Below are 27,161 nucleotides of genomic sequence, written 5' to 3'. Positions count from 1 at the left end.
ATCCTTTGTCCATGAAACTACTTGCTTATATATCTACCTATATGTTTATACACATAGGTAGGTACATATTATGCATGGCCATCGCTACAAATATGTAACCCGATAAGTGAGCTTTCACATCAGCTTGGCAGATTTCGCGGTAACTATTGTTTTATTCGACACCGCACCACTGCACCTGGCCAACTAGACTGAGCTGTGAGCAGGATCATTTTCAAAGTCGCCGGCCTATGCGGAAGAGGTTTTCTGCTTCGTAGAGAATTAGGTATTCGTAGTTATAAGTATTAAATATATACCTATACAACGGACATACGGTTCAAACCAAGGCCAACGATATGCCGTTTTGACCACTTACATATATGTTTCAGCGAAAAACAGCGAATAATTAACGGGAGAAGGCAGCCGAACCCTTACGGTAAATTTCATCTGATAGCGTGAATAAAATTTATACTAGGGGTGCAGACAGACGTAAGTACAGAGCTGTTGTTTGGTAGATCACTGTGATGGCAATAATGAGAAAATATGTATAAATATCTTTGATAATTAATCAATTTATCATTCACAAAGTCCATGCCCATAACAATAACGCTCCATTAACATTAACAACCTTATTGTTATGATCGTATTGCTCCACCAGCTACAATTGATTGATACACAGTATCATTCGATACTTTACAGGTTCTTAAATCACGGACTTTGATTGTTGAACCATTCAAAGTCCAAGCAAAAGTTGTACAATTAGGGAACAAATTAAATTGATTTATATTATTTCCATTGGAATCGTTAGTAAAATATACCTAAACCAAAAAAGATGACAAATACGAAAAATAATGTGACCAAAGCCTCCAGTGTCCGGGGCTGGAATCGAACCGGAGTCTTCTGCTTTCGCAGAAAAAAATGCCTTAACCATTATAGTCCATAGTCCATAACTATACTATACGTGTCTCTTATTATTAGGCCGTATGTTTGTCTGCCACCGAAATGCTACAAAAAACTCCATACAAATGACTTTGTCCTAATTTGAAATAAACAGCAAAAATCTCTTTCCAAAGATAATTAAAAAAAACGGCCAAGTGCGAGTCGGACTCGCCCATGAAGGGTTCAAGTAACATAATCAAATTGCGGTTTACGATTTATGACAATTAAAAAAAAAACTACTTACTAGATCTCGTTCAAACCAATTTTCGGTGGAATTTTGCATGGTAATGTACATCATAAATTTTTTTAGTTTTATCATTCTCTTATTTTAGAAGTTACAGGGGGAGGCATTTTACCACTTTAGAAGTGTCTCTCGCGCAAACTATTCAGTTAAGTAAAAAATGATATTAGAAACCTCAATATCATTTTTGAAGACCTATCCATAGATACCCCACAAGTATGGGTTTGATGAAAACTATTTTTGTGTGAAAATCTTAATGCGGTTCACAGAATACATCTACTTACCAAGTTTCAACAGTATAGTTAGTTCTTATAGTTTCGGAAAAAAGTGGCTGTGACATGCGGACGGACAAACAGACAGACAGACAGACTGACAGAGAGATAGACATGACGAATCTATAAGGGTTCCGTTTTTTGCCATTTGGCTACGGAACCCTAAAAACGAGTGCAATTCTTTAGAATTTGACAATGTAACAGTAGACAATGCTTAACGCTCCGTCGCTTGTGAGGCAGCTGACCGCAACTCTGTGGTCGCTGCATGAATTTAACATGGTCTTATATGAAAGTACTTCCTACTGAAACGGCGCCATCAGATATATCGGAGTGGCCGAGGCCGCCGAGGTGTTCACAATATCCTGAACACGCACTCTAACGCCCTGCCAATAGAGGCGTGTTCAGGTATTTGTGAGCACCTTAGCCGCTCCGATATCTTATGGCGACTGTACATTTGAAAGGTTCTCCGGGTATACCTAGCAATGCACGCACGAGAACTTTCCAAAGTTGCGAAACTTTCCACATGAGAATTTCTCGGTAACTTCTGAGAATGTTCTCGAGAACGAGAATTTATTTATTTATCGTAGTTTATACCATGAATATTCACGATAGTTTAGGTGTAGTCCTTACCCCCAGAAAATTCCGACTTTTGGTCGTCCGCTTCCGGTCAGAAAAATGTATGACGGCCCGGCCAAACGGTCAGACTTAGGTGGGGGGTGCTCGACCAAATGTCATAGAGGGACCCTGGCAGTTTTTGATGCCGCCATTTTTTTTTTAATACCTATGGCCGACTTTTTTTTTAACTTTTTTAATTTTGTCCTAGTGCGCTGAAATTTTGGTCACTGAATCTCGGGATCCTCTAGATACCTATGAAAATATTTTTTTTGGAAAAATGCTACAATTTCGGGAAAACTGGCCACTTTTATTTTGTATGGCAACTTTTAAACGGTACGTGATAGGTGGGGGGTGCTCGACCAAATGTCATAGAGGGCCCCGAGACAAAACAAACTGCATTAAAAAAAATCAAAATGGCCGACTTTTTTTTTAATTTTCAAGTTGGTCCGAGCGCGCTGAGATTTGGCATGGCGGGAGATAGAGTAGAGGCCTCTAGATTCTAATGAAAAAAAAAATTGTTGGAAAAATTTGTCGAAAGTCGAAATGTTCTCTGAAATACAGTGAGAATTTAAGCAATTTATTGGTAAACTTATCACATCAACAAAATAGCTAACTGTAATAGACAATAATATATGCATAATAACATTTAGTTTTAAGTTATGCCTATTTAAACTTTATTTCAAGTATATTCTCTTGTTTAAACAATAATTTCCATGTTGCAGGAATGTTCTGAGAACATTCTCGAGAACGTTTCCGCTTTTTGGGAATGTTCTGCAATTTGTACATTGCTAGGTATACCAGGTAGAAAGTGATAGTGGTAAATGTTTCTATTGAGGAAGGCAGTAAAATTGATATTATCATAATTTTATTGAAGAACCGTTTCGCTAATCCTAAAGTTATCGCTTACTTGCATATAAATGCAGAGCAATATTGAGAGATTATACGAAACTCATTTCCTAAATGGATTTTATAGGTTTGTTTAGTAACATAATATGGAAAGGAGAAAGGAAACTAGTGTCGCTTAGTCGTCTAAAATTATGTAATGTACAAAAAATGGTTATTTTCACCACCCCAGCTCGTAAAGGCTTTCTTTATTTGTCAAAAACTGATGAGAAAGTTACATTTTATATACAAAGGTGCAAGGTAAAAGCAAACTTTGAGCTATTTCCTTGTTGATGACAATTGTGCATCGATAAAGGACAAACGAAAAGAAAAAACGTATCGGAATTAGGTACAGAGCGGCTACCGCGAAAACCGAAATTCGCAAATTGCGGGGATCTTTCTCTTTTCCTCCAATGAAGGCGTAATTAGAGTGACAGAGAAAAATCCCCGCAATTTGCGAACTTCGATTTTCGCGGTTATAGCCCAGTACAGATGCTACGAAAAGCCACGCGACTAAGTATTTCCATACGTTATTTAACTTCGAAGTCGTATTGGCTTAGGCACCTGAACCCAGGGCCGGATTTCCGCCTAGGCCAACAAGGCCCGGGACTAGGGGCCCAGGCAACCTACGTTACTACTAGTTACGTAAAATCTAGTTTATTTATATTGGCATTATAATAGTTAATTTCATAATTCACGTGCATGCATATCAAATTTAACTTTAGGAATAAAACCAAAAGTATATTTATTACGAAACGTTGGCTGAAACCGTATAGGCTTAGATCTGAGCCACGATACCAACAAACAGTATTGTGACTTCGTAGAAATGTGACGCGGCGTAGGTACACAGTCATGGATAGTTGTATCGGGAGATTATGGTATAATATTTTAAAAACTCGCCTTTAAAAACTCACCAGGTACGAGTGATCGTGAAATAAAATCTTTTTGTAGAGTTATAATGTATTTTTAGGAGCGACTTTTCTTTTTCTTAAAACATATTTACTTATGTGTCACGGTCGCTTCTATTAGAAGTTAGAACAATGGGCTCTGTTACCAATAGGGATGAACTATTTTTTCGTTTTACTAATTTTGTTCTCATTTAAACGAGGTCGGATCATTACGTTTTGTGCCAAGATCAAAACTTCGTACAATATGACTTTCTTGATGTTCTTGGTGACTTCAGGTCACCTCATTGTAGGTAACCTATTTATATTTTTAGAATAAAAAAATAGGTTAACTGCCACGAATATTTGTCAGCAGAATAGCAACAACTTGAGGCCTCTTTGAAAATTACTAATGATCTCATTTTGACGTCACTCTACGTTAATCCGAATAAATGGTGCTGCAAGAGACGTCAAAATATGATAAATATGAGATTAATCTAAAAGTTCAAAATAGCTTCCCTATTGCCTTCGACCTTCAAGTTGAAGAGGCAGTTCCAAATGAGGATTTTCCCGCAAAATATATACTGGTGCCACATTTTATTTATCAGAGAGTGCCTAGATGAGTCCATGAAGTAGTCAGACTAGATGGCGCTGGTCGCCGCCGCAAAGTGGCTGCGTTGAGTTTTATGGGTAAGGCCGTCCTATTAAATTAAAGTTTCCGTAATAACAAATAAAATAAACGATTCATGAGTCATGCGAGCCCGAACAAATGAAATATCAATAACAAACGAGGAAGTCAAAATACTGTTTATAGTTATACTGTATTCGATACGTATAGGAGAGCGAGTCGTAAAAGTGGAATTTATTGCGAAAACAAATGGTCGATTGGAATTTAATACGAATTTTTATGATCAAATGTTTTATTGTTGTTTCATAACAGTTGCATAATGGTTTAGAGGAAAATGCTTTTAGATACACATGCCGTTGTGCTTGCATATTTTCCATACTGTTAATGAAAAAAATTACATTACAGTTACAACTACATTAGTGGACAGTAAAGTCGAATTCCTGCATACATCTGCGAAGAAATTAGGTGTATGTGAAGTCCCCAATCCGCATTGGGCTAGCGTGGGGACTATAGCCCAAGCCCTCTCACGCATGAGAGGAGGCCTGTGCTCAGCAGTGGGACGTATATAGGCTGAAACAATGATGATGATGATGAAAGTCGAAGTCGAATTTCGAATTCTAGGGTACTTTCTTAAGTACGAAGATTTGTTTATCACAAATTTAACAATTACTAATTTGAACTATTTGAAGTTTGGATTTCTTGTTCTTCGTAATCCCATAACTGTCAGCACAACATTTTTATCATTTATCGCTCCATTAAACATTGATGCAACTTTCTCAGTAGAAACAAATGAATCGAGATCTAAAATAACTCACCAAAAAACCGTGAAACAGCTTCGCAGAAGGCATCGTTCCTTGAACGACAAGAATAGTTTTACTGACTGACATGTCTTGTGTGTTCCCCGTATTATGGGGTGACGATAAAATAGATCGATATATATGTCGACCGGTGATATACTGAGAAAATAGTCTGTTATATCAATATAGGTTACGGCGGCTTTTTCCTTTTTTCTACTGTACTATTATTACATATTGCCACTTGCCAAAGTTTGAAAATGTAGGCGTGGTAGGTTGATCACCTGTAGGATTTTCTTCGCGCCCTTACAAATGACGGAAATAGTTGGCCAGACGGACAGACTACTTTTTTTAGTAGTCTACATTTTAACGTCACACCGCGCTGGACAAAGGGCACTCACTCAATATTCACTAGTCCTAGTAGTAGTAGAGTTCATGTTTAAGCCTCAGGAGATGGGTCCTTCTAGAAGATTGCTATGAAAAGGATCATACAGAAACATATATTTGCAAGGGCAGACTATCATCTAAGGGTATATCGTACCCTGCATACCACAGTAATATAATTTTAGTATAACCGAGGGATTTATTTAGCAAAATTTGCACCAGTAACAAATTATAAATACTTTCAGTTGTTGAGGTTAAACATTAAAACCCGCGCGATCGCCATATCTTCCGTCGCAAGTTTCGCGCGGCGCGCCACTTCTTTTGTTCCTTTCTAATTTTCTGACTCTACGTCCCCTTTCTTATTTAATACTGGTATCGTGTTGTGAAGCTTGCCATCATTTGTTGAAACAACCAAGACCACTCAAATACTTAGATATAAAGGAGAAGTCGACTCGGGCGAGACTCGAACTCACGACTCCGGGATACCAGCCCGTCGCTCTACCGACTAAGCTACCGAAATTAACCCGTTGACAGCGAATATTTCCACCACATGCGCCATGGCTTACTTCGAGTCTCACCCGAGGCAATGAGTTTTTCCTAACTGTCATCTGAGGGGCTACCGCGAAAACGCGAAAATTGCGGGGATCTTTCACTTTTACTCCTATGAAGGCGTAATAAGAGTGACAGAGAAAAATGCCCGCAATTTGCGAACTTCGATTTTCGCGGTTATAGCCCTGGGCTTCTCTCTCCAATCCAGAATCCAGAAGTTCCAAAACATTCACATTCACACACGTCCTGACACACGGGCGCCATTTTATCTAAAATAATCAGTGTTTACTGTCCTCGCTAGTTTCCGGCCTATCGGGTGTCAATACAACTTACTCGTATCGGGTTACGAGATAAGAGGCAACTGACAGTGTTTGATCATAGATATATCTTCGGGTGTATTTTTGTAGCTCATTAAAGGGAAACTTGATGGGATATGGGATCATCCGTCCATATATTTACGTAAAAACTTCCGACTAGTTTCGATTTGTCGCATCCGAATGAGTTGTGGGCCAAAATCACTAAAGAGTGGAGCCCGAAAACTCGAATCGGGGCAGACCACGCCGGCAATGGCGGGATGAACTGGACTCCCTCTTGAAGCAGTGGCCAGACATAAAACTGGATAGAGATCAGAGGAGAAATTAGGGGAGGCCTTTGCCGCACAGTGGACCACGACAGGTTCCATAAAAACCCCGACCCGACCGCCTCTGAAGCAGCTGGCTTTTGGCCGAAATGTTGTGTTTTGGAGGTTCCTAGGAAAACTGCCGAATCCGACACAAGATCAGACGATTCAACTGCGTCACGCCGTTTTTTCGCCAAAATAGTGTTTAGTTTTTAGTTTATCTTTATTGTACTTATATGTTAGTTTGTACCTACATATTTATGTATTTATGGGCCGTTATTGCCTGATAATTAGCGTGTTTTTTTATAAAAATTCGAGGAAGGACAGTACTGGCTGGGTTGGCCCATACGATCGTCATCCCTACGACAGATATGTCCCATTCCCGTGTCAGTTGCGCAATTCTTTTGGCGAAGTCTGTAACTTTGGTGCGTTGGCGACGGGCGAATGTCCTCATTCTGAATTTTGTCTCGCAAATACTATTAGTAGGTAACTATTCATTGGCCCTTCTGAGAGTCAATGTCCATGTCTCGTTTTTTTGGTTGAAGACATTTCACTTTTGAGATCTGTATAGTAGAAGAGCCGGCCGCAAATTTTCTAACCGACTTGATACCACGATGAAATACACAATGGGAAACCATAAAAGTGATGCTAAGTCCGAATTCGATAGTCTGCCACGGCGGAACTTGCCGAAAGTACGAAAAAGAAGGCCACTTCCGGTGCGAAAAAAGGGGGCTGATTTAACCCATCTGATACCGAAATAATAATTATGGCAGCAGTTAGAAATTTACATGTAGACACATAAAAGCGAAGTCTGCCAGTATTTTTTTAGCCGGAAGTGCTTGGCAGACGCTCTCAAAGGTGGCCAACGGGACCCCTAATTTAACCCATCTGATACCACCATGAAACCAATTCCAGTCGGTAGGTATGAACCCTCATGTCAGGAATATATAAGTCTGCCAAGGCTATTCCTGCCGAAACACCTTGGCAGACGAGATTATGTAAGCAAGGTCGGCATCGGTTACCCTACACTAACCCATCTGATACCACCATGAAACCAATTCCAGTCAGTAGGTACGAACCCCCATTTTAGGAATATATAAGTCTGCCAAGGTTTTTCCTGCCGAAACACCTTGGCAGACGAGATTATAAGCAAGATGACCATCGGTTACCGTACACTAACCCATCTGATACCGCCATGAAACCAATTCCAGTCGGTAGGTATGAACCCTCATTTCAGGAATATATAAGTCTGCCAAGGCTTTTCCTGCCGTAACACCATGGCAGACGAGATTATGTAAGCAAGGTCGGCATCGGTTACCCTACACTAACCCATCTGATACCACCATGAAACCAATTCCAGTCGGTGGGTATGAACCCCCATTTTAGAAATATATAAGTCTGCCAAGGTTTTTCCTGCCGAAACACCTTGGCAGACGAGATTATAAGCAAGATGACCATCGGTTACCGTACACTAACCCATCTGATACCGCCATGAAACCAATTCTAGTCGGTAGGTATGAACCCTCATTTCAGGAATTTATAAGTCTGCCAAGGCCTTTCCTGCCGAAACACCTTGACAGACGAGATTATGTAAGCAGCATCCGCATCCGAGGGATCCGTATTTTGGAATTATACAGATTACGGACATTATTAATAGCTGTAGGCTTATTTATTACTTTATGCTTATACATATTTGTATATTATTATGTTATTAATAAAATATATTTATAATTTATTAAACCTAAACTTAATACATTGGGAATTCATTACCTGCTTACGGCAGTAGTAGGGATTAGTGGGTGAGTTCTGGCTCACTGAACCAGGCCAACAGTCCCTCCCCCTTTTTTCCCATGTTGAGGCCCTGCAACCTTGCCTTGAACCCAAACTAATGTCACTGTAGCTCGAATCTAACCTAATCTATTTTTATCGCTTTTAAAATATTTCAATTATCTACTTTTGCAAAGTTAAATGTTGTAATCTCTATTTCGCAAAATGGAATTTTAATGTGACTTTAATGTATGTGCAGTCTACTTAGTAATTGGGTTTAAAGATATAAAAACACACATTTTATTTCCTATCCTAAGTATCCTATCCTAAGTTTATTCAAATAATATTCTGAACATATATAGTAACATCATTACTTATTCTGTGTACAGTGGAGAAAACGAATGAAATCATGCAATTTGATTTTGCTATTTTTAAATAAAGAGTAACCAAACAGTATTTTCCACAGTTGTTGGTAATGATACCATCTCTTACAATTTCTCTTCATGAACATTTTATGATACCTAACCTTCCAGTTTTCGCCCGAATTAATCAAAAAATTCACCAACACCATTTACACCAACCAAATAGAAAACGGGTCCGTGTCCGAATTCGCGATCTCGAGTCTGGGTCCGCGTCCGGGTCCAGGTTCAGGTAGAAGTCGAATTCAAAATCTTGCTTGTTTTGCCAGTGGGGTAACTTGCTTAACAATCAATTAGAAAAAGACAAGTCGTCGAGGAGTTCCGTTCTGATCACAATCAGCAATACCACTTCATCAAATGCCACTGTTCTTAATGTAAATCCTTGTTTGCCTGATGAAAATACAAAAGTCACTATACAATGCCATTCAGATTTGTAGAGTTCCCTCGATTCCTTATGTATCCCATCATTAGAACTTGAGCTTGACGAAAATGTGACTTAAAAACCTAACGTGCTTAACAAACATAACGAAGAGGACAAATCCCCAAACATGAGCTATGCGTCGTTGAAGAGTTCCATTCTGATCATCATCAGCAGTTTCACTTCATCAAATGTCACAATTTTGAATGTAAAAGCTTGGTTTGTTTATAAAAACACCAGTATCACTATATGTTAGGGTGGTCCAAAAAACATTTTTTTTCCTAGGGGGCCCTTATTTAGTTACACTTATTATGCTGATAAAATACACCAAGTTTCGTAATTTATCTCAACTACAAGGGGGTGCTTCACCACGTTGAAATTTTGTATGTTGTTTGAAACCCAAAAAATGGAGTATTTATTATTCAGAATTTTATTTAAATATCTGGTTTCACACTATTTGCACATGTGATGTATAAGTTTTGAAGTAGAAAAACATTTTCTTTCAAAATAATATCTTTTAAATCACACTTTCAAATAATGTGAAAACTACTACTTACATAAAAATCTAAAAAATAGTAACTTAATTTTTTTGGATTTCATACAATTTGAAAATTTCTAAGTGTTTGAGCACCCCCTTATAGTTAAGATAAGATTACAAACTTGGTGTATTTTGTCAACATAATAAGTGTAACAAAATAAGGGGGTGCCGCTTCTTCTAGCTAGAGTTTGAATTTTTCCCATACAAACGTGAACCACCCTACTACTATATGTATACCTACAAGATTTGAAGAGTGCCCTCGATTCCTCCTTAATCTCACCATCAGAACTGGGTTTTGACAAAGACGGAACCAATCTGTATGTATATACTTACAAGTTACAACTCAACTAAAAAAATAATTTTCAAAATCGATCCCGAAATGACGGAGATATCAAACATTAAAGAAAACCGAATTAATACCTCCTTTTTAGGGTTTCGTAGTCAAATGGCAAAAAACGGAACTCTTATAGATTCGTCATGTCTGTCTGTCTGTCTGTGTGTCTGTCCGTCCGTATGTCACAGCCACTTTTTTCCGAAACTATAAGAACTGTTTAAACTTGGTAAGTAGATGTATTCTGTGAACCGCATTAAGATTTTAACACAAAAATAGAAAAAAAATACAATAAATTTTGGGGGTCCCCCATACTTAGAACTGAAACTTAAAATTTCTTTTTCATTAAATCCATACGTGTGGGGTATCTATGGATAGGTCTTCAAAAATGATATTGAGGTTTCTATTATAATTGTTTTCTAAACTGAATAGTTTGCGCGAGAGACACTTCTAAAGTGGTAAATTGTGTGCACCCCCCCCCCCCCCTTTAATTTCTAAAATAAGAGAATGACAAAACTAAAAACTATATATGATGTACATTGCTGACTGAAACTAAAAAATATATATCATGCAAACTTCCACCGAAAATTGGTTTGAACGAGATCTAGTAGGTAGTTTTTTTTTAATCGTCATAAATCGTAAACCGCAATTTTGTTACGTTACTTGCTGCTACGGAACCCTTCATGGGCGAGTCCGACTCACACTTGGCCGCTTTTTGGGTTTGCTTTATTATTGTTTTTGTATTATTGAAGTGAAAACTTCTTTAGCGGCGCTGAGCACTTTTTAAGGTGGAGAAAAAATGATAAACTCGAGACCACGTAACGCGTAACACGCTGACGTCATGGGTGACGGACAATGTTCATCATCATCATCTCAGCCATAAGACGTCCGCTGATGAACATAGGCCTACCTTGGACCTCCATTCGTACCGGTTGGAAGGGGGGGGGGGGGGTGCACACAATTTACCACTTTGGAAGTGTCTCTCGCGCAAACTATTCAGTTTAGAAAAAAATTATATTACAAACCTCAATATCATTTTTGTTTTGAAGACCTATCCATAGATACCCCACACGTATGGGTTTAATGAAAAAGAAATTTTAAGTTTCAGTTCTAAGTATGGGGGACCCCCAAAATTTATTGTTTTTTTTTTCTATTTTTGTGTTAAAATCTTAATGCGTTTCACAGAATACATCTACTTACCAAGTTTCAACAGTTCTTATAGTTTCGGAAAAAAGTGGCTGTGACATACGGACGGACAGACGCACAGACAGACATGACGAATCTATAAGAGTTCCGTTTTTTGCCATTTGGCTACGGAACCCTAAAAAGGAGGTATTAATTCGGTTTTTTTAATGTTTGATATCTCCGTCATTTCGGGATCGATTTTGAAAATTCTTTTTTTAGTTGAGTTGTAACTTGTAAGTATATACATACAGATTGGTTCCGGCTTTGTCAAAACCCAGTTCTGATGGTGAGATTTATGAGGAATCGAGGGCACTCTTCAAATCTTGTAGGTGAATGAAATGATGATGATGATCCTTCCGGCCGATTTCGACCATGGCGACCACTTCGACTCCTAGTTAGCTCGGCGCTCGTGCGCCCGAATATGACTGACATAGCCGATCTTGGAGGTGAACCTCCGCGCACATTGAGGGCACGTGAGAATACCAGCCACATAGTGGTAGTGAATGGAAGCAGGCTGGCGCGCTTTCAGATCATCGCGTTTAGTGTCGAGGTCAACTTTACGTTGCTTCTCGAAATCGCGCACTTTGTCATGCACCAGCCTGCGCCACTCAGGACGTTGTGCTGCATATAGTAGTAGGGTGGTTCACGTTTGTATGGGAAAAATTCAAACTCTAGCTAAAAGAAGCGGCACCCCCTTATTTTGTTACATTTATTATGTTGACAAAATACACCAAGTTTGTAAACTACAAGGGGGTGCTCAAACACTTAGAAATTTTCAAATTGTATGAAATCCAAAAAAATTAAGTTACTATTTTTTAGATTTTTATGTAAGTAGTAGTTTTCACATTATTTTAAAGTGTGATTTAAAAGATATTATTTTGAAAGAAAATGTTTTTCTACTTCAAAACTTATACATCACATGTGCAAATAGTGTGAAACCAGATATTTAAATAAAATTCTGAATAATAAATACTCCATTTTTTGGATTTCAAACAACATACAAAATTTCAACGTGGTGAAGCACCCCTTTGTAGTTGAGATAAATTACGAAACTTGGTGTATTTTATCAGCATAATAAGTGTAACTAAATAAGGGCCCCTTAGGAAAAAAAATGTTTTTTGGACCACCCTAACATATAGTGATACTGGTGTTTTTATAAACAAACCAAGCTTTTACATTCAAAATTGTGACATTTGATGAAGTGAAACTGCTGATGATGATCAGAATGGAACTCTTCAACGACGCATAGCTCATGTTTGGGGATTTGTCCTCTTCGTTATGTTTGTTAAGCACGTTAGGTTTTTAAGTCACATTTTCGTCAAGCTCAAGTTCTAATGATGGGATACATAAGGAATCGAGGGAACTCTACAAATCTGAATGGCATTGTATAGTGACTTTTGTATTTTCATCAGGCAAACAAGGATTTACATTAAGAACAGTGGCATTTGATGAAGTGGTATTGCTGATTGTGATCAGAACGGAACTCCTCGACGACTTGTCTTTTTCTAATTGATTGTTAAGCAAGTTACCCCACTGGCAAAACAAGCAAGATTTTGAATTCGACTTCTAGAGTCTGGCCATCGAAACGTGATATTGACCTTGGAACAGAATTCTTTATATGGCAACAGTCAACACTTGTCAAACCCTAGTACGTTGTTTGTCAAGTCGTGTCAATTTTCGGAATAACAAACGGTTATCTTGCGTTATTATGTCGAAACCCATAAAAAGTTCAGCTAGGAGGTTAATTTATACAATGATGTGTAAATTTAAAGCAAAACAAGAAGAGCGAGCCTCTGCCTTTCGCGAGAAAGAACGATATTTCCATGAAATAATGGCTGCCACAGGTTAGTGCACTGTAATGATTTTGATATTTGATGAATAGTTTGTACTCCATACTCAATAGTTATTTCAAGACATATTTCATTGGACTAAAGATATTATTCGTTTAGTTATGTTTTTGTTGTTGGTTTCAGCTTGAAATAGTGGTTTCTCCTACATTTAGAGGTTATGTTCCGATTGTAATCTGAAAGATATTTATTGCATATATTTTTTATTTCAGAGAGGATAAGAGATCAAGCCGATGAAAGCAGCTTAAATGAGTTGAATGATATTAATAATGCTGTGAAGAGTTTACAACAACTAGAGGAAAATAGTCGGCTCAAAACGGAAATTCAATTTGTGCAAGAAATTTCTGCAATGACAGGTATGATATTCTGACAATAAATTAATATACTTAAGTGTGTTCAAATCCAAATTTATATTATATAGGTATATATAAGCATAAGCAAGGAACTGACATTTAGGTAAAAGTAATATCTTTACCGGATGTAGGGCTACTAAGATGCAACTAGGATAGTGCCAGGATGAGGGAAAAGATCTTAAATAATATTGCTAAAACAGTTATTATAGAAATGTATAAATGGATAGACACTAGATGACCCTCACATTGGATTCTGATCAGTTGACCAAAACAATTTATTAACCAAACCACCCGCTATTGTTCCCGGGGTCAGGTCAGGGGTTAGGAACTTTGCCACATAGGGATGATTTAGATCACTTATAATATAATAATAGATAGGTAATAGGTTACATAGTGATTGATGCTTCCAATAACCATAAGCTATACCATTATTAAAAACAATATATTGTATTTTCTTCTCATTTTCAGATGTTGGTACAGCTACTATCAAAAGAATAAAAAAAGAAGGACAGTCAAATGCAGGTGTTTGGAATACTCCCGGGAAAAAGCGTCCACATAAACCAACAGTTGCCAATTTGGATAGTTTTGACATTAACACGTTCACTACGGCATCGGGTCGAATGTAACCGTTGTAGAACTTTCCTTCGGTGCGAGAGATAATTTGCTGTTCCGTACGCTGGTGCGGGATAGATATCTCTGGATGTAGCAAGAGTAAAAAAAGGATAGGTAGTGTTTTGACAATGTCTACTGGAATATAAGCAATATAGGTACTAAAATATGTATCGGTTACTTTCGACCCCATGCCGACCAGGGCGAAAAATTTTTTCATCTGGTACGGCCATCGGGTCGTCAAGATCCGATGCCCGATGACCCGATAGCCGTACTAGATGAAAGTCTAGTTGAGCTAGTGCAGTCCAAGTGTGTGGGTGTGACAACTACTGAATTATCGATCATGAAGCGATCGAGAAAAACATTGTTTTTTAGTGAAAAACAAGAAAACGAACATGAAACGGTTAAAAAGAAAAAAGAGGATGTAACTGCCAGGAGGATAATTATTGGTAAGCGTAACATATCTGCCAATAATATTTACACAAGCCCATCAACCTACCACCTACCTACCATCAAATTGTTCACTAGTTGCAATATTGTCTTTAGTAGGTGTCACATAAGTCTATCACCATATTAAAATTAATATATTTTTCGATATCGATGTTTTATTTCTACCCCCAACACTACAAAAATATCGACAATCTGAACAGCCAGTGCGGATATCGGGTGTAAGAGATCCGATAAATTGTTTTTTGTCCAGCAATTTCATTTTAAAATGAATCTACCTACGAATTGAATAGTGACTAGGTTGACTATCAAAGAATATGTTATTTAAAAAATATATGCATAATTCATCGTAAAAACGTAGATAATAACAATTAATTAAGAGAATACCCAACGGTTATTATCGACCCGTTAACGCCATAGAATAAAGTCATGCATCGGATCTAACAGACCCTGTGCCGTGCCCAGGGAAAGTCTTAAAAATTCTTTGCCGTTGCGAACGTGTTAACGCGATCAGGCAGAAGATCAATGAATACTACACAGTGAAGAAACAGGTGCCTACTTTACGTACCTTGTTAACAGATTTAAGAGAGAGCATAGGATTTACCGGATGTCGTGAAACGTTGCGCAAAATTTTATTATCCAATGGCTTTGAGTTCAAAAAAAATATAAACGAACGTAGTATAATCATGGAGAGATATGACATAGCAGCATGGAGGCACAGATTTTTGAGAGCCATTAGTAAATACCGCCAGCAAGAAAAGCCGTTAATTTATTTGGATGAAACATATATTCATCAAAATTATAGGCCAAAAAAATCATGGCAAGGTCCATCTACTAGCGGCGTGATTGAAAAAATTTCCCCAGGAAAACGTTTCATTATTGTACATGCCGGGTCCGAAAAAGGATTTGTGCCTAATGCCCTCTTGGTTTTTAGCACAAAATCTATGTCAGCTGATTATCATCATGACATGAACCGACAGAACTTTTTAAAATGGCTGCAAGAGAAATTAATCCCTAATTTAAGGGAACCAAGTGTAATAATAATGGATAACGCAAGTTATCATTCAACTCAGGTAAATAAACCACCCACAATGCATCAGAGAAAGGCAGAAATTCAAGATTGGCTCACTACCAATGGAATTGATTATGAAACTTACATGTCGAAGGAAGAGCTGATGTGTCTGGTGGACAAATACAAGCCCGACCCAAAATATGAGGTTGACGAAATTTTAAAAGAAAATGGACATGAAGTTCTACGGTTGCCCCCATACCATTGTGACCTTAACGCCATTGAACAAATATGGAGTTTAGCTAAAAGGAAAGTTGGTAGCAAAAATATGGGTCTCAGTGTAAAAGAAGTAGAAAAAGCGATTTCGACGGAATTTGGGACGGTAACTCCAGAGGACTGGAAAAAATGCACTGATCATGTACTGCACGTGGAACAAAAATATATAGAACGAGATGGAATCGTCACAACATTAGAACCATTCATTATAAATGTAACCAGTGACAGGGACTCAAGCAGTGAGTCTGAGGAGCCAGTTGAGTTTTTGGAATCTGATTTTGACTATGATAGTTAGTTATAGGTAGAATAGTTCTAGATTAGTTCAGTTCAGAGCAAGGCCTGTTCACTTCCTAAGAAAGTTATGTCCCCAAATAGTTTTATAATGAATATTTGCTTCCAACTGTCCTTATCAATGTTCATAAAATATATGGAGGGTAGGTAAGTCCATAATAAAAAAATATATTTGTTAATGACTCTGTCCAACTGCTGTGGTTAAAGTTCATAACGAAAATTTTATTTATTAAATCTTTATTTGTATTATACTGAAAACTTTGTGAATGCGCTTTATTAATTTCTATTTTTTTATTAAGCTGTCAGAGTTTAATTTTCAGTGTATATTTCTATATGTACGAGTAAAACATTTTTTTAATAAATAAAATAATACAATGTTATAAACATAAAATTGCCTTGAGATTGATTATCTAGTAACTTTTTAAATAAACGATGGGGAAAACTGTGTTGTTTCTTTTTGCAAACTACCATTGACAGTGACAGTGACAGTGACAGTTGACACCTGTTGACAATTATCAAGATTGCGTATTCCTAGTTCATAAAGGTTTGCCATATCTACATATTTGAAATTAAAAAAAAAAATCTCAGTATCACGTTTTGATGGCCAGACTCTACCTGAACCTGGACCCGGACGCGGACCCGGACTCGAGATCGCGAATTCGGACACGGACCCGTTTTCTATTTGGTTGGTGTAAATGGTGTTGGTGAATTTTTTGATTAATTCGGGCGAAAACTGGAAGGTTAGGTATCATAAAATGTTCATGAAGAGAAATTGTAAGAGATGGTATCATTACCAACAACTGTGGAAAATACTGTTTGGTTACTCTTTATTTAAAAATAGCAAAATCAAATTGCATGATTTCATTCGTTTTCTCCACTGTACACAGAATAAGTAATGATGTTACTATATACGTTCAGAATATTATTTGAATAAACTTAGGATAGGATACTTAGGATAGGAAATAAAATGTGTGTTTTTATATCTTTAAACCCAATTACTAAGTAGACTGCACATACATTAAAGTCACATTAAAATTCCATTTTGCGAAATAGAGATTACAACATTTAACTTTGCAAAAGTAGATAATTGAAATATTTTAAAAGCGATAAAAATAGATTAGGTTAGATTCGAGCTACAATGACATTAGTTTGGGTTCAAGGCAAGGTTGCAGGGCCTCAACATGGGAAAAAAGGGGGAGGGACTGTTGGCCTGGTTCAGTGAGCCAGAACTCACCCACTAATCCCTACTACTGCCGTAAGCAGGTAATGAATTCCCAATGTATTAAGTTTAGGTTTAATAAATTATAAATATATTTTATTAATAACATAATAATATACAAATATGTATAAGCATAAAGTAATAAATAAGCCTACAGCTATTAATAATGTCCGTAATCTGTATAATTCCAAAATACGGATCCCTCGGATGCGGATGCTGCTTACATAATCTCGTCTGTCAAGGTGTTTCGGCAGGAAAGGCCTTGGCAGACTTATAAATTCCTGAAATGAGGGTTCATACCTACCGACTAGAATTGGTTTCATGGCGGTATCAGATGGGTTAGTGTACGGTAACCGATGGTCATCTTGCTTATAATCTCGTCTGCCAAGGTGTTTCGGCAGGAAAAACCTTGGCAGACTTATATATTTCAAAAATGGGGGTTCATACCCACCGACTGGAATTGGTTTCATGGTGGTATCAGATGGGTTAAAGTAGGGTAACCGATGCCGACCTTGCTTACATAATCTCGTCTGCCATGGTGTTACGGCAGGAAAAGCCTTGGCAGACTTATATATTCCTGAAATGAGGGTTCATACCTACCGACTGGAATTGGTTTCATGGCGGTATCAGATCGGTTAGTGTACGGTAACCGATGGCCATCTTGCTTATAATCTCGTCTGCCAAGGTGTTTCGGCAGGAAAAACCTTGGCAGACTTATATATTCCTAAAATGGGGGTTCGTACCTACTGACTGGAATTGGTTTCATGGTGGTATCAGATGGGTTAGTGTAGGGTAACCGATGCCGACCTTGCTTACATAATCTCGTCTGCCAAGGTGTTTCGGCAGGAATAGCCTTGGCAGACTTATATATTCCTGACATGAGGGTTCATACCTACCGACTGGAATTGGTTTCATGGTGGTATCAGATGGGTTAAATTAGGGGTCCCGTTGGCCACCTTTGAGAGCGTCTGCCAAGCACTTCCGGCTAAAAAAATACTGGCAGACTTCGCTTTTATGTGTCTACATGTAAATTTCTAACTGCTGCCATAATTATTATTTCGGTATCAGATGGGTTAAATCAGCCCCCTTTTTTCGCACCGGAAGTGGCCTTCTTTTTCGTACTTTCGGCAAGTTCCGCCGTGGCAGACTATCGAATTCGGACTTAGCATCACTTTTATGGTTTCCCATTGTGTATTTCATCGTGGTATCAAGTCGGTTAGAAAATTTGCGGCCGGCTCTTCTACTAGTATCATAATCAATCGAATAACTAAAACTCGAATTGGCCTGTTAAAACTATAACGACTAATAGACCTCTTTTTCTCCCCTAACCTACATTATCAGTAAATAGTAAGCTACAGGGTGTTGTAACGGTCGTGTCCGTCGGGTTAGCCAATGCAGTGAATTACTGGCTACCGCCGCACGCGCAGCTTTTGCCGCGTTTCCATTTATCATCACGACACGACACCGCAATATTTCTATGAATAGTCCAGACATTATTATGTTTTGCAATAATCTCATACCATGAAGATATGATGAAATGTCACAGTACTCTAAATAAGGGTAATGTTAGGTTAAGTTCTACATATACGACTGATAAACAGTAAAAGTCTAGCGCCTCTACTTAAAGCAACAGAATTGTTAAATACGTAGATAACATCCGCGACTCGATACATATATCACGTCAGTGGCAAACAAGCATACACGACGAAGACTAGTACCAGCCATAAATACATAGATATATGTTAAGTAGGTACCTACTTGATTGTTCGTGACAAGTTTCTTGTTATTTCAGAATGTCGTTTTAAAATGAGAGAGTAACTTCGATTGTATGGCGGCGGTCAGATTGATATGACTCACGGCCTCCAACCTTAGTCAGTTATGACCCTAACTACGAAGCTGGCAGCTGGAGGCCCTGGATTCAAGTCCCAGAAAAAAGGGTAGGGTTTTACCTACTTGTTATTATTTTTAGCACAAAATAAATATAATTTCAAGTGCATCGTACAATGGAGCCGTGCAGTGTCAAGTATCAATAACAAGGCGTGCTTTCTTCACAGCACAAGCTGCCTTTAACCATTACATTCCATTCCAAATACATCCTTACAGCTTTATTATCAACTTTCATCCCTTGCGATAAGAACTATTCTAACCGTATAGTAAAATTGTCAAAATACTTTTGTAGAAAAGGAATTAGGTTAAAAGATTTTGTACTTCATTGGGTTAATATAAGAGTGATATGAAGTGCGGTTTGTAAATTGGTGATACACCTTTTGAGTGATGCCACTTGGATGTGCATTCGTTTCGATTGAGTATTTTTGGAACACAAAAGATGTTTTGAACTATCTCCGGGTGAATTCGACTTGTTTAAATGATAATTCCTAACATGGCCTTATGGTGCCTTGCGTGACAAGTTGCAGTGGTGATACCGCCCAATTGTCTGCAGGTCAAACTTCAAAATTCCGCAAAGTTAACAATTATGTACAATATAGAAGATTTACTTTGTCGTAGTTCGATACGTAATATTAATATCTTTTATAGATAAATATGCTGCTTAATGTTTAAATATCTGGGAGACCGAGCTTTGCTCATAAAACATAAAAAAACTCAAAAATGCGCGTTATCCCAGAGATAAGACCTAGCTAGATCGATTTATCGCCCCCAAAAACCCCCATATAGCAAATTTCATCGAAATCGTTAGAGCCGTTTCCGAGATCCTCAAAATATAATATACATATAAATAAATAAATAAATAAATAAACAAGAATTGCTCGTTTAAAGATATTAGATAGATAGATAAATGACACCCTGTTGTCACCTCTAGGTATTGTTAATGAATGAATGAATTTAAATTTACCTTGCTATGGTAAACGCCCAATGCTCGTTACGAACCTTACTTTTTTATAAGTATAAAAAACATTGCATTTAGAAAGTCAACTGGCGAAAGCATTGTCCGAATATATTGCTTTGTTGGACTCCGTTATGTCCATTCCGACTTTCTGACAAAAGGGTAAAACGTATGTGAGTATAACTTTAGCATTAACTGTGCTTTAATAGTGTATTGTTAAAGGCAATGTTACATTATGTACATATTTACTATTCTTAAACGTACAAGCAAGAAATAACTCACTTTATTTCTTGCTTGTACATTTATGAAAGTGGATAGTTTAACTGGGACAGTGAAATTCAGTGTTTACTTGAATGATTTTCTCTAAAAAAATATTTTTTTTTTATCGGGTAAGCTCTAGTTTTTGTTAATTTTCTTACCCGACGATAGCAAAAACAAAGGATTGAAAAGTCAGTGTATGGTGTGTCATGTAACAATTAAATTAAATTAAAATTAGACGCAATTGTACCTACTTATACGAGTAAGTTTCGGTAGCTTGGGAAGAGTGGTAGGCTAATGTCCCAGAGCTAAATTTGAATTTCAGCTGAGAATGTGATTTTCTTTTTTAAGTATAGTTAAAAGTAGTTTACATCTACTTATGTTTAAGGTACTAGTTTACATCTATTTATGTTAGCCTTTTTAGATTTTTTAAACACTAGTTTTTTGCTAGCTGTACTAATTGCAAATGCATGTTACAGTGGAAAGTAAAAGTGTAATTATTCGCAAAGTATTAGCGGCTTTTTCATTCTGCGAATGCGAAGAATTTAACAGAGCGCTATTTACCTCATAAATCTCATAATAGTTTAATCTGTAGTACTGTCATGCCCACATGTCTTATTTCGGTCGGTTGCAAACAAGCGTACGATTCTCCAATAATTACATTTAAAATTAAAATAATGATTATAAAATTATTTGATAATAATATTATAATAAAATTATGGTAGAGTATATAGACAAGGTTCTCTAATCTACGGCCCGCGAGCCTGTCAATCTGTACTGAGAAAAATATGCGGGAAAAGGTTTTTTTTAACTGTCCCTCTCCCTTGAAGCACCCCTTTTCCAGTCTTCACATGAGAGTCTTAATATTTACGGGTTTTAAAAACAATGTTTACTTACTAACTTTACGTATGTTATGTATATCGTTCATCGGGAATACGGTATTCGGGAGCTTACCTGAAAGAAAAAAAATAGATAAGAAAATTTTAATATTTTTAACGTCATCACAGTGCATAGTTTTTGAAGTGAAAACTTCTTTAGCGGCGCTGAGCACTTTTTGAGATGGGGAAAAAATTATAAACTCGATACAGCGTAACGTGTAACGTAACGCTGACGTCATGTGTCACGGGCAATGCCATTCACCAAAGAACTTCAGTCATAACGTATCATAATCAGGTCAATTATTTAAAACTGGACTTTTATATTAAGCAATAAAGCTCAATGTTCTAATCTTGTACGGGGTTAAATACGAGGATCTCACAGTTACACTCTAACTTTATATCACTCAAATATAATTCAATAAAGCTACATCTTGATGAAATCGCTAATAAAAGTGAACTCTGGTGGTGGTGGTGGTGGTGTACTGGTGAATAAAACTCAAAATATCATGACAAATATATTTAGATACGAGGTCTGCAAGGTAACTTTACAATTTCTATTCGAATTTTAAACAATTAACGCTACAAATTTAAGCTCACTGGCCAGCAATTTCGGAACTAAAGTTTTTCAATAGAAAGGGGGATGGGTCAATTATACATAGTGCTGCAGACATTTAGGACTAGTCATTGAGTTTTCACTTCTGTCGGCACTCCCGGAGTGCAACCCGTTGTTTTTTTTATTAATAAATATACATTAACTTTGGATTGTAGTATCAAGTCATAATTGAATTAGAACGTGAAAAGTCATTACTTAAAATTTTACCTAAATGTTTTAACTTAAAAATAGGTAATATCTAGAATGTCATTTTATATCTTAAACGATTGATGTATGTTTGCAATAATCCATGTTTTTTTCTTACATGATATTCAAGTGTAGCTTAACAATATTTAAAATGTCTTAAACTTTTCTCCCCGACTGTACAACTGGGAGCAATTTAAATCACTTTCCCTAATCGTAGCAGAAATGTTCAGTGAAACATACCTACGAAAGCAAAAGCGTTTTACTGACATCTAGCGCTTTTAAAACTAAAATGACGTATACGCTTGTAGGCTTTCTAATAAAATAATACCTTGGTTTTCCAGTAATTTTCTTTGTCAACTAACTTTCTTGACTAATTAATGCTTAAGTATTCGAAAGTAAACAAAACGAAAGCTTAACGGCAGTATTTTGTATTCCATTGACAAGCTAGACACTAAAGTTTAGTTAAAATTTTCATAAAATAAATACATTATGTAATGATGTTTTGTGTATAATTACCGCACTCGTGTTCAATGTAAGTATAGGTAGGTACCTACTGAATGTATGAATATATGTATATTAAAGTTCTGGAGGCCAATACAACATTTTGACATCAGAATGATGTCATTTTGTTATCATGCACTATGTACGGTCCCAAGTAATGCACGCGTGAATTTATCTATCTAATTAATCAAATACGTTTCAACGAGCAATTCGTCTTGTTTATTTTTATATTTCGGGGGTCTAGGAAAAAGTTCTAACGATTTCGATGAAATTTGCTATACGGGGGTTTTCTGGGGCGATAAATCGATCTAGCTACGTCTTATCTCCGGGAAAACGCGCATTTTTGAGTTTAAATATTTTCCGAGCAAAGCTCGGTGTCCCAGATACCTATTGATAATAAAATGTCAACATTTACATGTATAACTTCTATTCGATCTAATTTATTTGTAATTATAATTTCTAGTAACGAAAACTAGTACCCGACATAGATACATGTTACTTGAATGTTCTTGTAAAATGTTATGTTATATATCCTTTGCTGCCTCTCAATGCACAGATACGCGTCTAACCTGGAAAATTACTCTGAATTGCTCTCTAAACGCATTTTTAAATTACCTATTCCAACAGTCAACACTGCATTTGGTAGGCGTTTCGGTGATGTTCTTAGCTCTAGGATTTACAATTCTGCTGTAAAGTTACAAAGTGGGTTGATACGTTGCACGGTATTGGAGGCTAAACGGTTCCTTTTTAAATGGTTATTATCACTGGACTACCAGGAGACTGAAAATCTACTTCTAAGGGTAGGAAGGTAGTTTCTGTAAAACTGTAATGTAATGTTATTTATTTCACTAACAAACAAATCAAACAATGTACTTTTAGTTTATAATTTATTTATTTTCTCTATTATTCCAACTGTCACTCATGACATACAAATGCATACTTGGTCTCCCGCGGTACAGGCCTAGCCTAGTGCGGGGACCCCTGGAAATTCGGTACTATATTTTAACCATGCTATGCACCCACCCGATGTCACAACAATTTATGTACTCTACCTACTGCCTGTTTTGTGCGCAATAAACTTTTTTTTTTTTTATATCAGAATCTAAAGCGGGTCACTTCCAACCGGTACGAATGGAGGTCCAAGGGGGAGGCCTATGTTCAGCAGTGGACGTCTTATGGCTGAGATGATGATGATGTATCAGAATCTCGGTTTAAAATGAGAGCCTACTTTCGATTGTAGCCCGGCGGCTAAGGTTCGTGTAACTCTTAAACCTCAATTTACTTGTATGTATTGCAGAGCCGACTATACTTAGTACATAATCACAGGAAGCCTACTACATCAGTAGAGACTATGTTTGTGTAGCCGTGTCAAAACGTGCAATAGCTGATATTATTTACGACGCGTGCTGTGCCACGGATATCGAGTGAAGCACGCTGAGTACAGGCTAGAAGAGTTAGAGTTAGACCACGAAAAGTCGGCAGCGAGTTTGATAGCCAAGTTCAAGTGTTATTTATACGTCAATACTTTCATGGAAGTTGTGCCAATAAGTCAATCTGTTCGCAGAAAGCCTTCAAATGTATTTCAATAGAAATGGCAAAAAGAGTAGACAAACCATAGACATGTAACTATTATGTTAGCTGGAAGAGATCCCTTAAGGGGATAAGTTCGCCTTTGTACACATTTACTGTATTCTCTCTGTGTTATTTATGTACCTACCTACATGTTTTGTACAATAAAGTGTTGACTACTACTACCTATATACAATTACTCCGTATCAGTAACTATTTTAGTACAGTCAGCAGCAGAAGTTGCTAGGCGGGCGAGGTGTTCAAAATTACCTAGACACGCTCTTATTCTCTTAACAATAAAGTCGCGTAAAGATCATTTTGAACACCTCGCCCGCCTAAGCAACTTCTGCTGCTGACTGTACCTAAATAAAAAAAAATATTTCAGCCTATACATATAAGTCCCGCGTCTGGGTAAAGGCCTCCTCTCATGCGCGAGAGGGATTGGGCTGTAGTCCCCACGCTAGCCCAATGCGGGTTGGGGTACCTAAATATATGTATTTTAAAATGTAGGTAGGGGAGAGCGAGCGTAGAAGCTACCGGACTATGTTTTAAACTATAATTACAGGTAGCTTCCTGTTACAGGAGCAATAAATTAATTTATTATTTATTTTTTAATTTATTTATTTATTTAGTTTAAACTAAAGGCTGTACTCCTCAAGCTGATCAACATTTGTTCAGCAACTTTTAGAAATTATGAATCCTTTAGACTTCCTCTTTTTCATACAAAATAAATATTGCCTTCAATGTACGCTGACATCAGTGTGTTTGACGTTGCTTGTCACGCTGTAAACATGACAAAATTTGCAATACATTGCGTCTTAGAATAAACTTTAAAGTGTAATCAAACCATGAGTTATTTTCTAAAGTTGCTGAACAAAATGTTGGTCAGTTTGAAGCGTACAGGCTACAGTTTAATTTATTGCTCCTGTTACAGAAAACACACTGTATATACATAATCTATTATTGATAGTCAGTCAGATCTAGCATTTCTAGATCTCGGTCTAGAAAGCCCCTAGTTATTCCGTGGGAAAACTGGTTATTAAGCCACTTAAGCTTTGTTAGCGCTGCTGGGCAATAAGACGCTTGTTGGCAAATTGTCGAAACACTCTGGTTAACACTTTCTGGGCTCTCTTTGATTGCTGGAGATTTCTTGGTAAGGAAAGTGATAACTAGGTACAGTCGCCATCTGATATATCGGAGCGGCCAAGGTTTTCACAATACACGCACTCTAACGCCCTGACAATAGAGGCGTGTTCAGATATTTGTGAGCACCTTGGCCGTTCCGATATATCTGATGGCGACTGTACCTATAGTTTTGTAATACAACGGAGTAGAAGGAGAAATTTTGATGCTGTCATATAATATATATAATTAGTACTTTGTTATTTGATAATTAAAAACATTTGTGCATAAAAATCATGTAATGTAGTATAGGTCGTATTTTTTGACTTCCAGAGCTTACTGGTTACGTTATATATAATTATTTTATTTTTTATTTATATCTCAACCAAAAGGGTAGGTACTTATTGTAGGCTGTCAATAAGGCGCTTTTGCCATATAGCTTCAATTTGAAGTCAACCGAACCTTATCGACAACCGACAATATGGTACCTTTAGGTTGAAGACGTCACATTTTATGTTTACATTCTTAGTTAGGTATAAATTACTTAGCTTTTGGAAATTATAGAACAACATGTTACAAAGTAAAGATTATGTTGGCAAGAGAGAAAAAAAGATAATTCTGTTGTTATAAAATTACCATTCCTAATAAAATTGTTAGAGTCACACCAAGCTAAGTTAGCAACGATTTTGATAGCCCAGGCTGTGTAAGTCATTATTTTATAGAAATTTGACGTGTAAAATAACACTTGCACCATCAGGGCTATCAAAATCGCTGCCATCTTAGCTTGGTGTAGCTCTAGGTGTAATTTTATTCAACTAACTACATAAGGCTAACCATTTAACGTATAGTTTCAATTAAGTCATAAAATATTTAATTTACTCAATTATTATTAAAGCCCTTATAATCTAGCTTAATTATTCAGGTAGCGCTAAATTTACTATCTTTCGTAATTATAATTGGCACAGAGTTTGAAATTAACGATAATTCCTACAAATTGTCGACCAAGTTACATTCAATCAAGTTATACGCAGATACGCGGAATTATAAATCGTAAAACATAAATTAATTCAAAACACTTAAGTGCATAGATATATATTTAAGGAGTTTACTTAATTTTGATGTACATTTTAGAGACCTATAAGACATAAAGTTTAATGTAAAATATGAATTACACTTACAAAATGCTTGTAATAATGAAATTTTTCATTACGATTTTTGCAGATATCTTAAGGGGGCCACTTATGAAATAATCTTTCTTTTAGTAACTAGCCAAATTTTCGAACAGGTACTGTCTGCAACAGATTAAATACAACAGAGGTACTGTAAAACATGCCTACTTTGCTCCGGAATTTGCTCCAATATTTGAAATTTAAATTTATTCTTTAAAATTATTAAATGTGTTATTTTGAAATACACCTATATGTACTTGTTTTTAGTTGTATATTTGTAATACCGATAAACACAGAGATATACAGTCGTACAACTAAATATCCGTTATAATTGTTACATAAGTCCACAATTTATAATCATAAAATTACACTAACCATTAACTATTTAAGGTTTTCCCAAGAACATTAACCAAAACTATCTTCCAAATCTTCCAATCCCTGGGAAAACCCAACCATAACCACATGACCAGTTACTTTAACCAAATAAAAGTCAAAGGAAACCAATAACCGCTCAAAAACCCCGTGTTCAGG

General features: G+C 36.9%; 1 protein-coding gene and 1 non-coding gene across 2 annotated transcripts in view; both read right to left on the bottom strand.

The window, feature by feature from the left end:
• Nucleotides 1-27,161, bottom strand: part of LOC134679533 (juvenile hormone epoxide hydrolase-like) — a 331,027-nt gene that overhangs the window by 143,796 nt on the left and 160,070 nt on the right. The gene's annotated exons all lie outside the window — the stretch shown is intronic.
• On the bottom strand, nucleotides 6,064-6,140 carry Trnat-ggu (transfer RNA threonine (anticodon GGU)). Its single transcript has one exon. It is a non-coding gene; the product is annotated as a tRNA-Thr (tRNA).

The sequence above is a fragment of the Cydia fagiglandana genome, chromosome 2 (genome assembly GCF_963556715.1).
Source record: "Cydia fagiglandana chromosome 2, ilCydFagi1.1, whole genome shotgun sequence".
Lineage (NCBI taxonomy): Eukaryota > Metazoa > Arthropoda > Insecta > Lepidoptera > Tortricidae > Cydia > Cydia fagiglandana.
Note: the sequence above shows the minus strand (reverse complement) of the source record. Positions and strands in the feature narration are given on the sequence as shown.